A 17,806-nucleotide genomic window follows, 5' to 3' on the forward strand; every position below is an offset into this window, starting at 1 on the left:
CTATTCCAGCAAATACATAGCGTCTGAGCATTTATTCTCGCATGCTGGCTATGTAGCCATTCAAAGAAGGAGTCGGTTTCACCCAAACAACCCATCCAATTACCATTATTGCGCTCCGTAGAAAAGAGCACGTGGTTTAGAATCCAAAAGCAGTTATTTTCTTTTCATTTGTGCATACGGCAATTTCTTCCATATTTCGGTTGTAGTGCACCATTTACGTTTGCGATTTTACTAGTTCTTGCTTAGAGTGAACTGTACAGGGATTCACTAGGGCCATGAGTTTTATTTGTTTCTGCTCTAAGTGCCACTTTATAACATAAATTGCAGATTTTTTCAGAAACCACTAATGCCCACTATATTTAATCTTTAAAAAGTTAACACTTATACTTTATAAAAACTTCATACACTTGAGTTTCACGCTTGGTTCTACGGCTCAAACATTAAAATAGCGTCCTACAAAAGTAGATAACTGTGTCTAAACCATTTTAAGAGTGCCCAGCAAGAATTTTGAATAATCAGTTATTCGATGAAAAAAGCTGCATCGAAACCAAATAATCGATTAAAGGCTAAAATGAATTATGATAAAACGTTAATCGAATAAAAAATTATTCGACCATCCCTAATGCCTGCCACATGCACTTCAACCCATTTTTATACTTCTGTTTATTTCATGCTCATGATCAGGGTCCCCTGTCAGTGATTCACCTCGAGAAACGCACTCCTGCGCAGACTCAAGAGGCTGCCTGGCGATCATGAAATCTTGCTTCTTTACTAGGCTATTGAACATTACCTTCGTCTTGCGTATGCTATTATTCAAAAAGAGTCTTAAACTACCTCGGGAAAGGTCCCCAACCATTTCTGGCAATTAATGCCCAGTGTTCCTGAACAGAACAATGTCATCTGAAAACCGAACGTTGTTGAAATATTTGCCATTGATCCTCACTCCTAAGCCTTCGCAGTCAAATAGATTGAATACTTCTTCTAAACAAGCAGTTAATATCGTTGGAGAGATTCTGTCTTTTTGCCTGACCCATTTCTTGATAGGCACTTGTTCACATTTATTGTGGAGAACTAAGGTAGCTGTGAAGCGTTTGTACATATTTGCCAAGATATTCACGTATGCTTTCTGTAATGCTTTATTATGCAATACCTCCATGGCTGCTTGTATCTCTACTGAATTAAATGCCTTTTCATATAATGTGATAGTGAAATATAAAGATTGATTGTAATTCCCATATTTCTTAATTACCTCATTGATACCATGGACGGGATCTATTGTAGAATATCCCTTCCTGAAGCTAGCATGTTGTCTTAGTTGATTGAAGTGTTGCAATTATTCTATTGGAAATGATCTTGGTGAATATTTTAAATAAGACTAAGCGCGACCTAATGGGCTTATAATCGATTTATTCTTTAACACATCCTTTCTTATGGTTTAGTATAATGCTGGCATTCTTTTAGCTCTCTGGAACACTGGAAGCTGAGTGTCATTGCAGCCGCAGGCTCTTCAAGCATATTTCATTTATCTTTGAATAAATCCACTGTTATTGGATCTTTTCCTGCCGCTTTACCCCGGCACATGTCCTGCAACGCCATTCTAACATCATCGCTATTTATAGAAGGAGCCTCCTTATTCTATTTATCACTATTTTAATGACGTTTGCGTGGTTTCTCTGGGAACTACACAAGTAAGTATAGAAGTATTCTGCTACTTTTACTATTTCATCGATATTGCTGATGGCATTGCCCTGCTTATCATTCACTGCATACATAATATCCTGTGCCATGCCAAGTTTTCGCCTCACTGATTTGGCGCTGCAGCCATTTTAACAGCGAACGTGTCTATGGCTAGGATCCCGGGATTTCTACGTGGCGTAACGTCGACAGATAGCTGTCATCATCAATGGCGCATACACCCGTAAGGCAGGCGCTACATGCACTCCGCAAATTGAAGCGAACAGTGCGTACATTCACTGCACTCATGCATACATCATACACAACAGCATATGTTCCAATAAAGAATAAGCTCAAAACAAGGATCCGAACCACATAATTGATGATAAGGCGCCCCTGCGCCTTCGTGAAATGCGAAGCATGTTGCGCTTCCTGCGTAGGATTCCCGGTAGAGATTACTGTTGCGCAAGCTGCCGCAGTGACGGCAACTTGCGACGTGGGGAGGGACGTCCCCTAGCCTTTCTTATATAAAATAACCTGCCTATCAACCGATTTCAAAGTTCTCACAAAACCGCTATGGGTGGCGGCATGCTGTCAAAATTACAATTAGTCCCATCACTCTAAAATAGCATGACTAAGATTACTCGAAAGCCATAGACCTTAGCAGTTGTAGTGGTGGTTTTGAACTGCTTAGCTGGACATCCACTTTTGCAGTGCCAGGGTGGCCAGTCAATTTATTTTCCGGCTTCCTCAATTTTTCCGCCATTTCTACCAGTAAACTCCGATGATCAACAACAATCATCATAAAATTATCCGGCGTTAGAATTTCGTATATCGCTAACTTTCTTCCTCTTTGTCAGCTTTCACAGTTCACCAAATTGATCTCATGTGTTTGACACTTTCATGCTTTGTCGTTTTTTATTAGATCCTTGTATAGTTGGGAGAGCTTATCTACTGGTGGCTTTGGTACGTTGCCTCCCACTTTAGTTGCTGCTTCCGAAATAAAAGTACTTACGGTTTCATTCATTACATCTGTATTACCTTTCGCTTCTTATTCTACACCTACATATTTCTTTGTGAGCACCCGCCTGAGTTCGTCCACTTGTAACCTTACAGCGTCCCGGTTGGCCTGTTTCTTCTTGACCAATTTTGCGCTTCCTCTCTTCAAATTCAGAGCAATCCTAGAGCTCACTAACCTAAGGTCACTGCCCTTTACGCAACCTAAAATTCTACACCCTGCACGGAGCTCATATAGGCAGATGGTATGAAATCTATTTCATTTCTTCTTTCCCCAGTATGGAGCTTTTCCAGCTCCACTTCCTGTTACTGCGCTTGCTGAAGAAGGCATTCATTATACGGAATCAATTTGTTTCTGTGAATTCTACCAGCGGCAGCCCTCTACTATTCCTTCAGTCAATTTCGTACAGTATTGCTGGATTTTTGTTGTATAAAAATGGATAGTTAGGCGAGTTGGTACGGTAACATATTCTTGATATAAGCGCGAAGAAGACATGGATGGTGGCGATGTATTGTTGAATTGTTGTACAGTAAAAACTTGTTTTGGAACTTTAGCTCGAAGCCAAGCAGGACACTTTCCGGATGTAAAACACAGCTTGGATATCGTGGTTTCAGTTACAGTCACGTTGTCCAGGAACGGAGTGAACAAAATTTCTGCTATTTGCTCTTTTATCTGCCGGAGTATAATAGGAGGAGGTAATAAAATATAGTTTTTAGGTCCTGCATGAAAAAAGAAAAGCGGCGCTTTGGTTAGAGCACTTGAATGGGTGGCCAAGAAAAAATGTTGACACGGCAGTGTAAAGCATATATATATAGGAGGAAACGTTGATCCGTTTCGTTTTATTGTGGTAACAATTTTATGGACGCTCAAGCGCATTTCTGACATGGTCGTGGACGTCGCTGTGAGTTTCCGTATAAAGTCTAAACACAGGATGTAAAGTCTGAACTGGCTGTATGTGCGGTGAAAGCGCGCGAGGGTCACCCGCATATTGCGGCTGAATCTCGCGTGCGAGAGAGGAAGGCGAGGCAGAAGCGCGCTTCTGCTGTCGCGTGCGAAGCACGGGGGCGGGGGTGACTAGAAAAACAAGAGGGGGGGGGGGTACCGTATCTTCAAAGCAATCTGCGATGTGGACAAAGTGCAACTAGTGCCGGTAGCTTCGTATGTGCTGTGCTTTCGACGTTTAGTCAGTGTTGAAGCGAGAGAAGGCACGAAGGTCAATTCGCTCGCTGGTGCTGCCACGCCGCCTCACTCCAGCTTTTTGACAACGAGTTTCCGCGGTTATCGAGTGAGATGTATTCGTTTTTACCTGTGCACGCGTTGCACCGTGCTTGTAATTTAGTTAGCAAGCGAGTGTTTTCAAGTTTATACGGCCGATAAAACTACTATCCTAAGTTCGCAAAGTTGTCTACTAATTTGCTATCGCAATCGATGCTTCGCCTACCACGCGAAGCTACGTCCTTTGTTCCTTAGAAGGAAGTGTTCGAAGAACCAGCCTTAGGCCTCCCTATATTAAGTGTGTCCTTGTGGGATCTCGTTGCTCCGGGTCCCTCCTGCCAGGAAACGCCGTCCACCCTTCCTTGGTCATAGAGTCCAGTTCAATACTATAACTGCAAGTACCCACCATCCCACCCGGTAACGGCGTTCAGGATAGAAGGCAGGATTACATTTGTGATATCCTACCGACCTTCTTCATGCTGTTCCAGCAAGTTCACAATGTGGCCAGCGCATTGCTTTCCGTCAGCCGTTGCGACGCGCTACCACCTCGCGCCGAGGCAGCACTTGGTGCGCTCCTGCCTCAGAACGCCGTTCACGTTTCCCATCATGGGTGCCTTACTAGCGACTACTTTGACATACAAACCACCAAGGACTGCTGCCCACGGTTTCCTTCATGGTAGATGTCACTCCCGTAAGTATTAAGACTACCACACTCTGCAAGAACGCTGCCCCTGGCACCTTGGGCAGCTGGAGAGGCAGCATGGTGAACATAATGCACTGCGGCTTCCAGTCACTGGCTGTTGGGGAACTATCAGCCTTTCGAGGTTTTCTACATGACCCATTGCTTGGGGGCGCACAGTCACTGCTTAGTCAATGGTGATGGTAATGCTTGGCCAGACCGCAAAAGATGGCTGGTTGCAGTAGACCAATGCATGGGATAACTACAAAGGCATCAAACGCTGGTCCTGTGGTGCATGCAGTGTAGCGTTGAAAGCTGCTGTTGACCGGCTTTCTTATGCCTGCGGTCGCTCTTGGACCATCGCTCTTCTGCGCTCGCGGCTCGTGAGAGGCAAAGGCTACATCGTCTGATAAAGTGACGCCGACCATGGGCTGTTTTTACCGCTTCGGTTCTCAGATCCTGCGTCGGTATCCGAGGCTCCACCGTCACTGCCAGCGGCCGAGACCACTTCACAACTACAGCAGTCGGTGATGCGGCCCCAAAATTTGTCATCGCTTAGCCACATATGCACCGGTTCCGCTCTTACTTGACGCGCTACCCCTCTAACACACCTGTCCATGGACATCAGCAACGACACGCTTCCTGAACTTTCGGAAACGCATCTTCGGATTTTGCCAACTCATTGGCTGAAGGCTCGGCCGTTCGCCGCGCGCTCAGGGAGTTCTCAGTATAACAAGCCACTGCGACCAACGCGAATGAGCTCATTGCTAGTACGCATTTAAGGTTAGATGCGCTCGGCGTTTATATGAAAGCACAGAAACATGCAACGGCCAAATGGAGCGCGTGCGAGCACCAACAAGAGCCGTCTTCTTCTTCGTCTTCTGCTGGCGCCCGTATCTGTCACTACAATCACTCCGCGGTGAAAAAGGAGCCATCTTAGTGACCTTTGGAACAGTCATCACTGGTGGGGCGTAGTGCGTCTTCAGTCGGTCGACATGAACAGTTTCGCGTCGGCGACGCCATTGGTCCGTAGATGGCTGAATAGGCTCAATGACGTAGTTGACCGGGGATGTCTGTCGTAGAAACCGGTAAGGGCCATCATACATTCAGCTGAACTTTGTGGTAAGGCCGGGAGTAGAGGAGGGAACGCGAAGCCATACCAGCGTTCCAGGTGAATATGATGTAAAAGGCAACCTTGCGTCACGACTGTGTTTCTGGCTGGCCTGGTCGTGCGCGGTAAGTGAGCGTGCGATCTGACGACATTCTTTGGCATAACTGGCGGCTTCGGATACGGCAGTAGGTTATAAAGCGGCGGGGCGATACAAAAGAACGCGTCCATAAACGAGGAAGGTTCGCGGCCATAAAGAAGAAAGAAGGGGAGAATCCCGTGGTAGACTGAGTGGCGCTATTTTAAGCATACGTAACAAAGGGATCGAAGGATGCGGTCCCAGTTAGTGTGGTCAGCGGAAACGTACTATCGACCCAAAAAGTTTACGGACCACGGGATCTCAGAAAACTAAATATACAAGCAGCCTTTAAAAGGAGCCAGTAAAACCGTACATCACAATGGTGTTCGCATATACCAGTAGGGACTGGAAATGGGAACACCAGGCTGTGTTTTGAGGCTGAGGAGATATTCAGCTTGTTGTCAGATCCCTTGCTCCGTAAATATTTTTGGTCGATATTTCATGGCGAGCATGTCGCTGAGAGTGCGATTAAAGCGTTCACTCATACCACTGGTTTGCGGATGATATGCGCTTGTAGTTCTATAGACAATGTTGCATTCGCGGAGGAGAGCTTCTGCAGTTTCGGAGAAGAATGAACGACCACAGTGACTCAGTAGCTCGCGAGGCGCAGCATGGCGAAGAACATGGTTGCGAAGGATGAACAAGCCGAATTCACGTACTGTGGCCGCCGGAAGCGTTGAAGCTTTGGCGTAGCGCGTGAGGTGGTCCACGGCGACGATGACCCAGCGGTTGCCATCTGGGCTGCACGGTATAGGGCCGTACAAATGAATGCCGATACGGTCGAAAGGCCGGGAGGGACAAGGCAATTGTTGAAGTGGCCCTGTTATCTTGTCAGATGGGCTCTTGCGGCGTTGGCACTTGGAGCACGAGTGGACGTACTGCCGAACGAAGCGGTACATTCCGCGCCAGTAGCACATCTTTAGTACACCGGCATGGGCGCATTGCAGATCCGCATGAAAAGAGGCACATATGTCGGAACGTAGACGGCGAGGAATCACTAGCGACTATTTACGCCCGCCATCAGATAGGTAGTTGCGGTGGTGCAGGAGCCCTTCGCGGATGGCAAAGTGACAAGCAGTGCGCCGAAGCGAGCGGTTGGTGGTGCGTGCTGACGGCTGAGATAAGTACTCTGGAAGAGAGGCTATCCAGGGATCCCAGCATTTCTCAGCTGATATGTCGGCGCATGTAAGAGACGAAGAATCGTGGTTGGAGACAGACGCAGCACCGTATTCACCGGGCAGTGGTGAGCGCAAAAGAGCGTCGGCATCCGAATGCTTACGGCCCGACCAATAGACAACACGATGGAAATCAATGAAAGACCAGCCTGTGAAATCGGCTGTCATTAGGGTGAAGGCCTTATATGTCTAACCGTTCAGTCGACCTTCAACGACCTTCTGCGAAAGCCGTGCAGTCGAAGCGAAATCGTACACAATAACGACTAGGTCTAGTACTTTACTTACTACACCGACCCGGCATCTTGTCTTACCAATATGCAAACGATCGGGCAGCAATTGTGAAGGTGTGGGGGTCACCGTCGTCATCGGCTTCTATGAGTAAGCAAGCAACGCTCAAGCAACAATTTTGATGGTGCACGGGTTACCGTCATCATTGGATTAATTAAGATATAGTTAATTCAGGCACTCGAACCCACGAGCTTTGAATCAGGGTATGGCAGTCCACATTCCCGATTTGCTTCAATCAAGAAAGTATGTCAATGTCTTGGTGGCAAGGTCCTAAAATTGATTTTAATAATTTTCTCTTTGGCATGTTAAACTCTAACAAATGTGCTACGCCACGAATAGGGCATTTGGCGTGCCACATTTTTGTGGTCATTATTTTTTAGTTGTCGCTGCTTTTCTCTGACGGAGTCGGTGTGCTTATTTGTTCTGCTATATCTTCCGGTTTCTAGGCTTCTTCTTTCTTCTTGCGCTTGCTATTAGGCTGCATTTAAACAGGGGCGCTATAACGTAAAATGATTCCAAACGGTTTTGATTCCAAACTCCTGACGTCAACGTTACGTAACCACCGACGCAAGCATAGGGTGGTAACCCGCCGCGTTGTCTCAAACACCCAATCATACACTATCCTCGTTTATAGGAGGTGACCTGTGTTCGCTTTCAAAACCAATAACATTGTTCACACTCAGCGGATTTCCTTTTCTAATTGGCTGACAAGAGGCGAGGATCACGCTCTAGTGGAGAGGGTTTCGATGGGGCCGAGCCAGCACAGTGAACATAGATAACCGCATGAAGAGGGTTGTGCCGGCTTCTCCGATTGGTCTGCTTCGCCTTATTTAGCTTGCGGTGGCTGGTCGAAAATCGTGGCGGCGTGCAACGGAAGGTTAAAAATGCCTCTAAAACGGATCCTCAGCAAAGAAGAGTTGCCGGTGCGATGTCGTATGCATGCAGAAGGGCCTCGATAACGTTATACTGGCACGCAAAAAGGTTTATCATGCACAAATAAATACATACTCACTGACAGGTGCGAGTAGCGAGGGCCTGAGCGATCGTCGGGCAGCCATATTCTATTCCTTTCGGAACGGGGAAGTCTGTGGCTATTCAGAGAAAAATGCAGTTTTGTTCGGCATATTAATGCATTGTTTTTCGCCTACACGTCACTTTGACGTGGTTAGTTTTCGCGGTTTTGTGAGGTCGCGTGACAGACAGGCGAAGTGGGCGTAGCCAGAAAACATTGGACCAATAGCAGAGGCCTAATGTTGAAAAGGCGTCGAATGAGAAATGATTATTTTCTTTTATATGGTCTGATCATGCATATCAGTGTGTACACGTTATATCAGATGGGGAGCTATAGCACTTTTCGTGACGTCGCGTGACAGACCGGCGAAGTTGGGAGTGGGCCGAAAATGTTTTGACCAATCTTGGAGGCTGATTGCAGAAATTGGAATCAAATCAGTTTGGAATAATTTTACGTTATAACGCCCCAGGTCGCGACATTTTTTGCAATTTTTGTTTGTGAAGAAGCGGTTGTCTGTTGAATCTTGGATAAACACGTATTGCTTTTTCACAAAACGTTATAGAGGCAAGGTCGCGAGCATTTTCGTACAACGTTTGTGTCGAACAAACGCGTATTAGTACTTTGAGGAATTAAAAAAAAATAGAAATATATAAAAATATATTGAAAGAAAGCTTCAGGTCATTTAATCGCACGTGTACTCAGACTGTACACAGAAAAGCACTTAGGTGTTGTTTACGGAAACCAAGGACCTTTGGCTGTATGTGTAGGTTGGGATTTCATTTTATCACGAGACGACTTTCGTCGGTACCGTCACCGAGATACTGACATGAAAAGTTCAAAAGGGACTAAGCGCTGAATGGGATGAAGAATTGCTAGCAAAGGCCTTCAGCATACACACAGGTCTACGCACACAGGTATACACAGGTATGCACGCAGGCCTACAGCAGGTATACAAAACGCATACATGATGAATTCGTGACATGTATAAGCGTAATTTCGAGTATTGAACGTTCACTAGAAGCTTAAGTTATACCGGAAAAAAAAGCTTTGTAAGCCACCAAAAAAAAATTCTTTGAGTATTTTTTTAATTCTGCACTCTGCATCCTTTTAGGGACCTGGAACACGATAGAAAGTAATATGCATAGAAAGGCAGAGATCTTAACCAGAGATAACTCTGGATGGCTGCGCTGCACAGGGGGAAGGGGCTTCATAAAAAGCGAGAGATAGTGTGAGGCGAGAAAAGAAAAAAGAAGAGCAGAAACAAAGTAACCGCTTACACTACAGAGCTGTTGCAGGAAGACCTCCTAAAGTCTATTATGAAGGCCAGTAGAATCAGGAACGTCAGTACGGGGAATGTTGTTTTTGTTTGCGGAGTTTCTTTGGAAGCACGGGCCTAGAATATTTTTTTTTTGTTATAGTGGATGAATGTCCAGTCTATCCAGCGCTGTAGATATCGCTTTTCTCTTGGCCCTCTAACCTATGAAAACGTAGATACGCTGCGTGAGCGTCTCATCAAAGCTGAATGTCTCGCATTTTGGGCTGTCGGCCACTCTGATGGTGAAAGCGTAGGAGTTGGTGAATACGACTCTGAGCCACGAACTGCATCGTTTGTTCGCGTCATGGCAACCCATGCGGCAGGCGCAGCTGTAGATCCTGCGAGAACAAATGCCCATGACAAATCGTGAAAACGTTGCAATCCCACCGGGGCAAATGGGCATTCACGGGACAATGAGCGTAGCGTAGTGGCAGCATCAGTTCGCGAAAGATGAATCAAAACGCACCCACCACTCTCGCATTCATATCGCGCAGCTTTGCTGGTGTGGTCACTTCCGCTGACAATGCTGTGTATTTAACTTAACTTTAACGTCAGAACAAGGAGGACACTAACGACAACACCATCATAACCATCATTTGGATACCGGGTCACGCTGCCATCACGGGTAACCTGTATGCCGACAGAGCAGCTCGAGAATTTGCACATAACCGAGCACTCATCACGCCGACTGCAGATGACCCTGACCCAGTTGACCCCGAGTATTCAGCAATCCTGAACTACCACAGAGGGAGTCGCTTGCGATATCCCCCACCCCATCGAATACTAAAGACGGAGGATGCAGCTGCCTGGCGTAGGCTCCAGACAGGCACTTACACGAACCTACACATATTACATCGCCTGCACCCCACAGCCTACAGGGACGAATGCCCGTGGTGTGGGGCCACACCAACCCTCTACCACATTACGTGGGAGTGCACGCTACACAACATAGAACATCATGACACGAACACCACGAGGGAGCAATGGGAGGCACTGCTGTCCAGCTCGGCCCTCGACGACCAGCTCAAGCTGATCCAGAGAGCAGAGAAGATGGCAAGAGCCAGCGGAGCCCTGGACTAGGGGCCCCGACCATTAGCGATGCCCCATTGGGGCAAGACAAAACTATATTTGAATTAAAGTTTGGCTATCTATCTATCCGTCAGAACATTTACTCGTTCACTTTTCCAGCGTGTCATGACACAAAATTATTTGCCGTCCGTTTCGCGGTTCCTTGCGAAGGCATTGCTTTACTTTTCTGCTGTTCCTATAGAAGTGGTTAGTTCTAACTTTAACACTCCACTCAGTAAACTGGAATCCTGTTTCGATGTTTTTCTTATAAGCTATGCCTATAGTAATTGAATCAGGTGAGAAAGCTTCATTCTTATTCTTTTATTTTTGGCGATACATTGGCCCACCCCTAAGATCGCGAATGCATTGTCGACTTTTCGACGTCACGTACTTCTGCATATCAATACCATAAAACTTGTTGATTTGTCATTTCGCATCATTTTGGCCTATGGCTTAGACTTGCATTTGATACAAGCGAGGGTGCACTCCCATAAACTGCCAGGGTGTGTTCCAGAAAATAACGTCGGCGCTGATTTCCGCGGAAAATTACAGAATTGTCGTGACTACCACCGAGACCACCTCTAAGCAATGTCTTGGGCTGTCGTCCATCGAAAATTTTGCTTTAGGCTCTAGTAATATGACTTACATTTACTTTATTCAACCGCCCCATCATAGATGAGAATTTTAGCATTATCACAAAACTGTTTAACAATCATCTAGCGATAACTGTTTCTCCCAGATGTCATTTCTGTGCACCAATACTTTGTAGCTATAATATGGATGCCTGCAGCACATCTTAGCCCCCAGACATAAAAGCCTGCCTAAGGTTGCGTGATAAGTAATCTGGAGAATTTGTTCTGGTGATGAAAGTAATTCAAGCTCACACTGATGCGATCTACCAGTCATTGATGCTACACGCCGTTATTAAAGCAAGAGCGAGTTAAATGTAACAAATGAGAAAATATACATTGGTGCCACAAAAACACAAATAGAAAACCCTGGCACGTGGTCAACTGAAAGGAAGTAGGTACAATAAAATGACTACGAGAACAATTCTGTGTACAGTGGACCCAAAAATAAATTGTTCATAAGTGTCATTTCGTCAACAAATGGCTGAGTGAAAATATTGAGTGAAAAAATTGTTAAGTTCACTGGCGCCAGCGGTGTTTTGTTCTGGTAGGGGTGTGGTCGCAGAGGTAGATGCAGAGGTTCACGCGAATATATATATCGCCAGAATCTTTGGGGATTACTGGTAAGAAGGTCTGGAAGGGTTACTTTAAAGTATCGTTGTTTCACTTGCCTTTTCTTTGAAGTCTGCAACAGCCCTAACTAATTTTGAATTTTTGCTTGTGTCAATTGCACTGTTATTAAATGTATATGGCGTGATTGTTTTACTCTTCGTTTTGCGTGGATGACTTCTCGGGTTATCCTTGGGTTATCTGTCCCCGGGTTGTTTACACTAAAGAGGTACGAAGTTATTCATGCAATGAAGAACAATGCTTTTAACATGGAGTCATAGCCTGCTAACAGTTGTAGATGCTTCTAAAGCCACTTCAGAAAACGACTGTAACTCATGCACAAGATAGGTCGATATGTTACCATCGTCAGCTCTTGTAAAGTTAGGCACTTTTACTAAAGGTGATAAAGTTGTTATCGTGCTATATAATGGTAGCAGACACAGTGGCATTTGGTGATCTCATATACTCTCAGTAATATGATACTGGCTGTGATTTTAGCCTACCATAAAGCTATTTGCCGCTTGTCATTTTGATTTGCCCCTGTAGGCCATCTTTGTTCCTGTTCCCAGCGTTGGTATTTTCTTTCTGTGCGTACGTGTTATACTCCGTGCACAGCCGTCGCTGTTATTTTACTTAATAGATATTGATGGCCTAGTTGGGGAGCCATGATATTAATGGAGCAGGAAACTTAAAACAGACATGTTCACGCACACGTAAAAATGATATATGCAGGCGTTGGACTGCAACTGCTGCTTTAATGCTCAAAGATCCAATTTTTTCTAGTGTCGCTCGAGAAGCAGTTCTTTTTTTTCGCTTTTGTGGCGCATGCTCCTAATGCGGTTAGAAGAGATGCACTTACGGTGCAGGATAAGATAATTGCCCTGAGGCTAGACATTCAAGCCATATAAACATGATCCATCCGTACACGTCAAAATGGCGGCTTGCTCATGTAGCGGAAAATTCTCACGTATAAAAATTGAGGTGATAACACTATTTATGTAAATAGAGAATATGTGCGATGCAAAACTGGTAATATCAATTTAAGGAACTCTAATATATATGCCTACTTTCGGGAATTTCATTTAAATTTACCTGCATATTATGTAGGCATACAGTCCTAACACGCTGAGACGCTAAATGTTAGGGTTTTAATACCAGCTATTGTTTATGTTGATGTGAGCAGTAGCTAAACGTTATCACACAATACAAGCAAAGAACACGACTCAGTGTTTGCTTCTAGCATGGTGCGAGAATGGAACGCAGGAGGCAGTGCACCAATGTGCTACTTGCGTACTAAAAACCCAAAATGACGATGCTAGTCTGCTTGCAATAAAGTTAATTATTGCGACAGCAATTATAGAGACACTTCAACGGGATTTTTGCCGCCGGCGTCGTCGTCACCGTCGCCGTCAGGTTCCGTATAGATTCCAAGGGCGATAAAATCGTCGCCGCGCGCCGTACGAGTAAAAGCGCGCGGGGGACGCGCGCTATCACGGAGAGCCAACGCACGGCGGAAAGCAAACGCGATTGTCGCCCAAAAGGCCGTGGGGGTTTGGGGGAAGGGAGGCGGAGCGACGCTGTGCTACGGCACCAAATGCTTATCTTGCAACCCAGCGCAAGAACTGGCAACGCAATCTCCCACGCGAAAGCAAAAAAAAACAAAACATGTGGTTGATCCCTCTTGTATAGGAATCGGTATAGAACACGAAAGTGAAACGTGTCTTCACAGAAGTAGTGTAATGTTTATTGCACATTGATATATAATGTCTATTGGTGTTTTGTGGCTAAAGCGCCCTTAGGCGTTGATGCACCCACGCTGACGCCTGGTGGCACGTCTCCTCCATCACGACTACCAACGTCGATGACCATGAGCAACCGTCGTGCATATGGAAGCTGCACTACGCTGCACACGCTAGCACAACGCGAAAGACGAAGCACGTAACTGACACACTAATACAACGCGCAAGACAAAGCACGTAACTGAATCGTCACCGAGTCAAATCAGCGCGTACAGCGCGTCGTAATTGCAGCCTCCGCGATCAACTTCAGAAACATTTTCAGAGCTAATTGCGGAGGCCAGGCTCCGCTGTGCTGAGTACGGTGAACGCCACCTAGGTGGCGTTGGTAGTGCTTCTTGATGCCTTGATGGCTAGGTGGCGTATGCCACCGCCCGATTTAAAGGGTTCAGCCTCATCCATCCATCCATCCATCCATCGATGCCAGCGTCCCTTCGAATGCTGGCATCGAGGCGTCGTAGTGCTGAGACCACCGAAGCGTTCACTGTCGGTGCGCGTTAGTGTCATAATGCAGTACTTCTCTTTTCTGCTCGTAGGCGGCGGCACCGCCCCGAGCAAGAGCGCGGGTACACGGAGGAGTGTTAAGCCCAGACCACACGTACGCTTGCGGACGCGCGTAAGCTCGCGTCTACGCACCTTGCGGTTGCCGCGCCTAGCAAGGAATGGCGGTTTGCATCCACAAATACGCGCGACAGCGCGCGCTCACTGGCCTCACTTGTTTACACCTTGGCAGACGCCACTTCGTATTCCGTTGTTGGCAGTGCTTCAAAATGCTTCGATATCTATAAACGTAATTGTTATCTTTTTGGAGCTGTTATATCAGCACAAAAAGTGAAGAAGAAGCACTTTCTTGCATGATATAATTCTGCTTAACTGAGAGTTGAATGTACCGCGTCGTCGCTGCGTAGCCAGGCGCGCCGACGCGAGGCAGCCCAGGCGCGCGATAACTGAGAGGAGCTGATCACCGAGATCGCGCCGCATTTCGACGCGTACGAGCCGTGCCGCACCATCTGCGCATGCGTGGGCGCGCGGACGCGAGCTTGCGCGCGTTTGCAAGCGTACGTGTGGTCTGGGCTTTAGATATATAAGGCGCGTCTGTGTTGCTCTCTGCAAATGCGTTTGTGGCGCAATGGGTTAAACGCTCGGCGATCTATCGTCGCGGACCTAGAGGTCGTGGGTTCGATTCCCAAATTTTGCATGTTTGTGGAACTTTTTCTTTGGGTTTCTTTCTTTGTATTATGTTCTATGACGTATTTCCGTGACGGAAATACGTCAGTGAAGTCTTGGTGGACCCCGGCATAAAACACTTTCGTGTTAAAAAAGTGGGGAGGCAGCGCGGGAGGGACGGGGGGAGCAGCTTCTACTCTGCCAACAAATACGCTTGCACTGGCTGTGGTGCCGTCGCCCGCACCGTCTCTTTATCTCCACCACGGCGGGGCTCGACTGGCGCGCGCACTCGCTTCTTAAGAAGCGAGCGAGCGCACGCGCCAGTCGAGCCCGGCCGTGTCTCCACGCGGCTCTGACCTTTATGCGCTGTCCATTCGCCGTTCAGTTTCCGTTGAAGCGATAGACCGCACGATTCTTCGCCCGCTGCAGCGGCCGCGCCAGCGTTTTGACAGTCGTTGTCTGCGGTCATTCAGTGTGATCTATTCATGTTTGCTTGTGCGCGATGACACCACGCTTGTCAATTCAGTTAGAAAGCGAATGTGTCCAACTTTATGCGGCCGATAAAACTACTCTCCTATCCCTACTCCGAATAGCTCTCTACCAATTTGCTATCGCAATTGATGCTTCGCCTTTCGGGCGAAACTGCGACATTTTTTTAAACAGACTTTGCACAGTCGCTAGGGAATTCTCTGGTCCCCTTTTTATTATTTTTTTCAGCAGCACTTCCGTTACAAAAACAACGAAACAACCATAACAGAAGCCATTTCATTGTTTTTATAGGCTTCCTCGCCATTGAATAGAGCGCTATCGTCAGCGTCTTTGCCATTAGCGGTGCTTTCGCGTTTTCCTGCCTTTGATGCTAAGATACCTCCTCGTGGGAGAAACGACCCCTGTCCACATACTGGGGCCCCGTTCCCATATGAGTACGTCGGATGACGCTCAACATCCTATGTAATCAGACATGATGCGTATATCTATATGTAATCAGACGTGATGCGCATGTTTATGCCTGTGTATCGTAATTTGTAACATTCCAAAAGTCTTTGGACTTCGCAAGGTCGTTCTCTCTACCACCCACACAGCTTCGAAAGGCGTTCTTGTGATCCTTGACGCATGTGTTGGTGACAGTACCGTAAATAGCCAAGTTTAGCTGACAGCGCAGTCAATGCCTGTGGGACATTTATTATTCTGCTGCTTCTCTCCCGCCATAGCCCACGCTGAGACCAACGTGACTTGGTTTCCTGGGCACTTTGACATCTCCGGACTTGTAACTTCCACAAAAAGAGTATAATAAAGTATGCCACACGATGAACTTTATCGGGTACGTTCGCAAAATGAAATTGTACAGATAATTGCAGACAGCAACATTGGACTCAGAATTTCGGCTTTGTTCATATATATATATAAATATATATATATATATATATATATATATATATATATATATATATATAGATACATACACACACACACAGGGTGTCCCAGATATCATGCAGCACGATTAAAAAAAAAGAGGAACGGCGTTACGCGAAGCAAACCTAGTGCGTATTGTTTCCAGATGAGTGGTGTAGCCGCCAGTAATTTTTTTTCTAGCTGAGATTTAATTAGCTAATTGTAATTAATTATCTAACTCGACAAGTACTGCCCTAATTATCAAAGTGTCAATGAAAAAATTGTAGAGCAACAAGAAAAACTTCCGATACAGCTTTCTGTTGCTCAGTACGTGCTACATAAAAGTGCTTTTCCGAGCCTGAAAGAAGCCCGCAAATACACGCAAATTGCCTCGAGCGAACGGTCGCGCGGCAATTCGGCGTGTATTCGCGGGCACCTGTCCACGTGGTACCTGTCCACGTGGTACGTTCAGCCAATGGCTCCATTCCCCACCTCTTCGGTGGCGCTGACGGCGGAGGAATTCGCCCTGAAGATGTTTTGACGACAGGGCAGGCACCGTGTTCGCGCAAACATACCTCGAGGCGAATTTCCAAGTACCCTGAAGCCACTTCTAAATTAGAAACTCGCGTCGGACCGGCACCCCGATTTAATCGCTAAATTTTCAAAAATATTGCCGCAGGTTCTATGTGCAACATTATGGTACATTTGAAAACTTATAATCAACAGTTTCGGTTTTAGTGAGCAAGTCGCGTTGAATAGCTCATGGCCAAGACAAAGCAAATACCAATTCAATTAAAGTAAACTACTAATTCCTGCAGCTGATCAATTATTGATACATCGACCCGTGGCACAACCAATTTTTCCACTGAAAGAATGTATTCACCCTTTTCGCGGAGGAGTTGGTTTTAGAGAAACGAGATCGCGCTTTCAGCGGCGTGTCCTACGTAGCCTCAGCGACAGCGCCCGAATACGAAATCATTACCGGTTCTACCTTGCTTCTGTGGTTTCAGCTGTCGGAAATGCTAAAATGTATGTGTCTGTAAAACATTTCCGTGTTTCATTTCATGTACAGACTAAAAGAGTTTTAGTCTGTACATTATTTGATTTATAGGCTGATTACGTCTACAGCTTCAGCACCAAAACCAGCCTATGCATCTCGGTGATCGGCTTTCTATTCAAGGATTAGCACCCGAAGACCATGCAGGCTGGCCAGGTAGGTATAATGTGGCCGCGCCGAGCAGCAGCGTTGTGAATTGACTAGCACGTGCAGCACATAAAGCATTGTTCATACGTACAGAAATATTTTAGCGCGTGCCAGTGGCGGTGACACTAGACCTGCGTAAGTTTCAAGACGCAGCATTAGGCAAACCGGTTTCCACAGCGTCTACCTTGGCTCCCAAGCTTTTCATGGCGTCTACGGACGCTGACCCAGGGGGCATGGAACTAATCCTCTTAATCGGATGTTGCCAAAAAAAAAAACACCGCATATCCACGAAGTGAATGATGATGACTGGGCGAAGCA

The sequence above is a fragment of the Dermacentor silvarum genome, chromosome 2 (assembly GCF_013339745.2).
Source record: "Dermacentor silvarum isolate Dsil-2018 chromosome 2, BIME_Dsil_1.4, whole genome shotgun sequence".
Lineage (NCBI taxonomy): Eukaryota > Metazoa > Arthropoda > Arachnida > Ixodida > Ixodidae > Dermacentor > Dermacentor silvarum.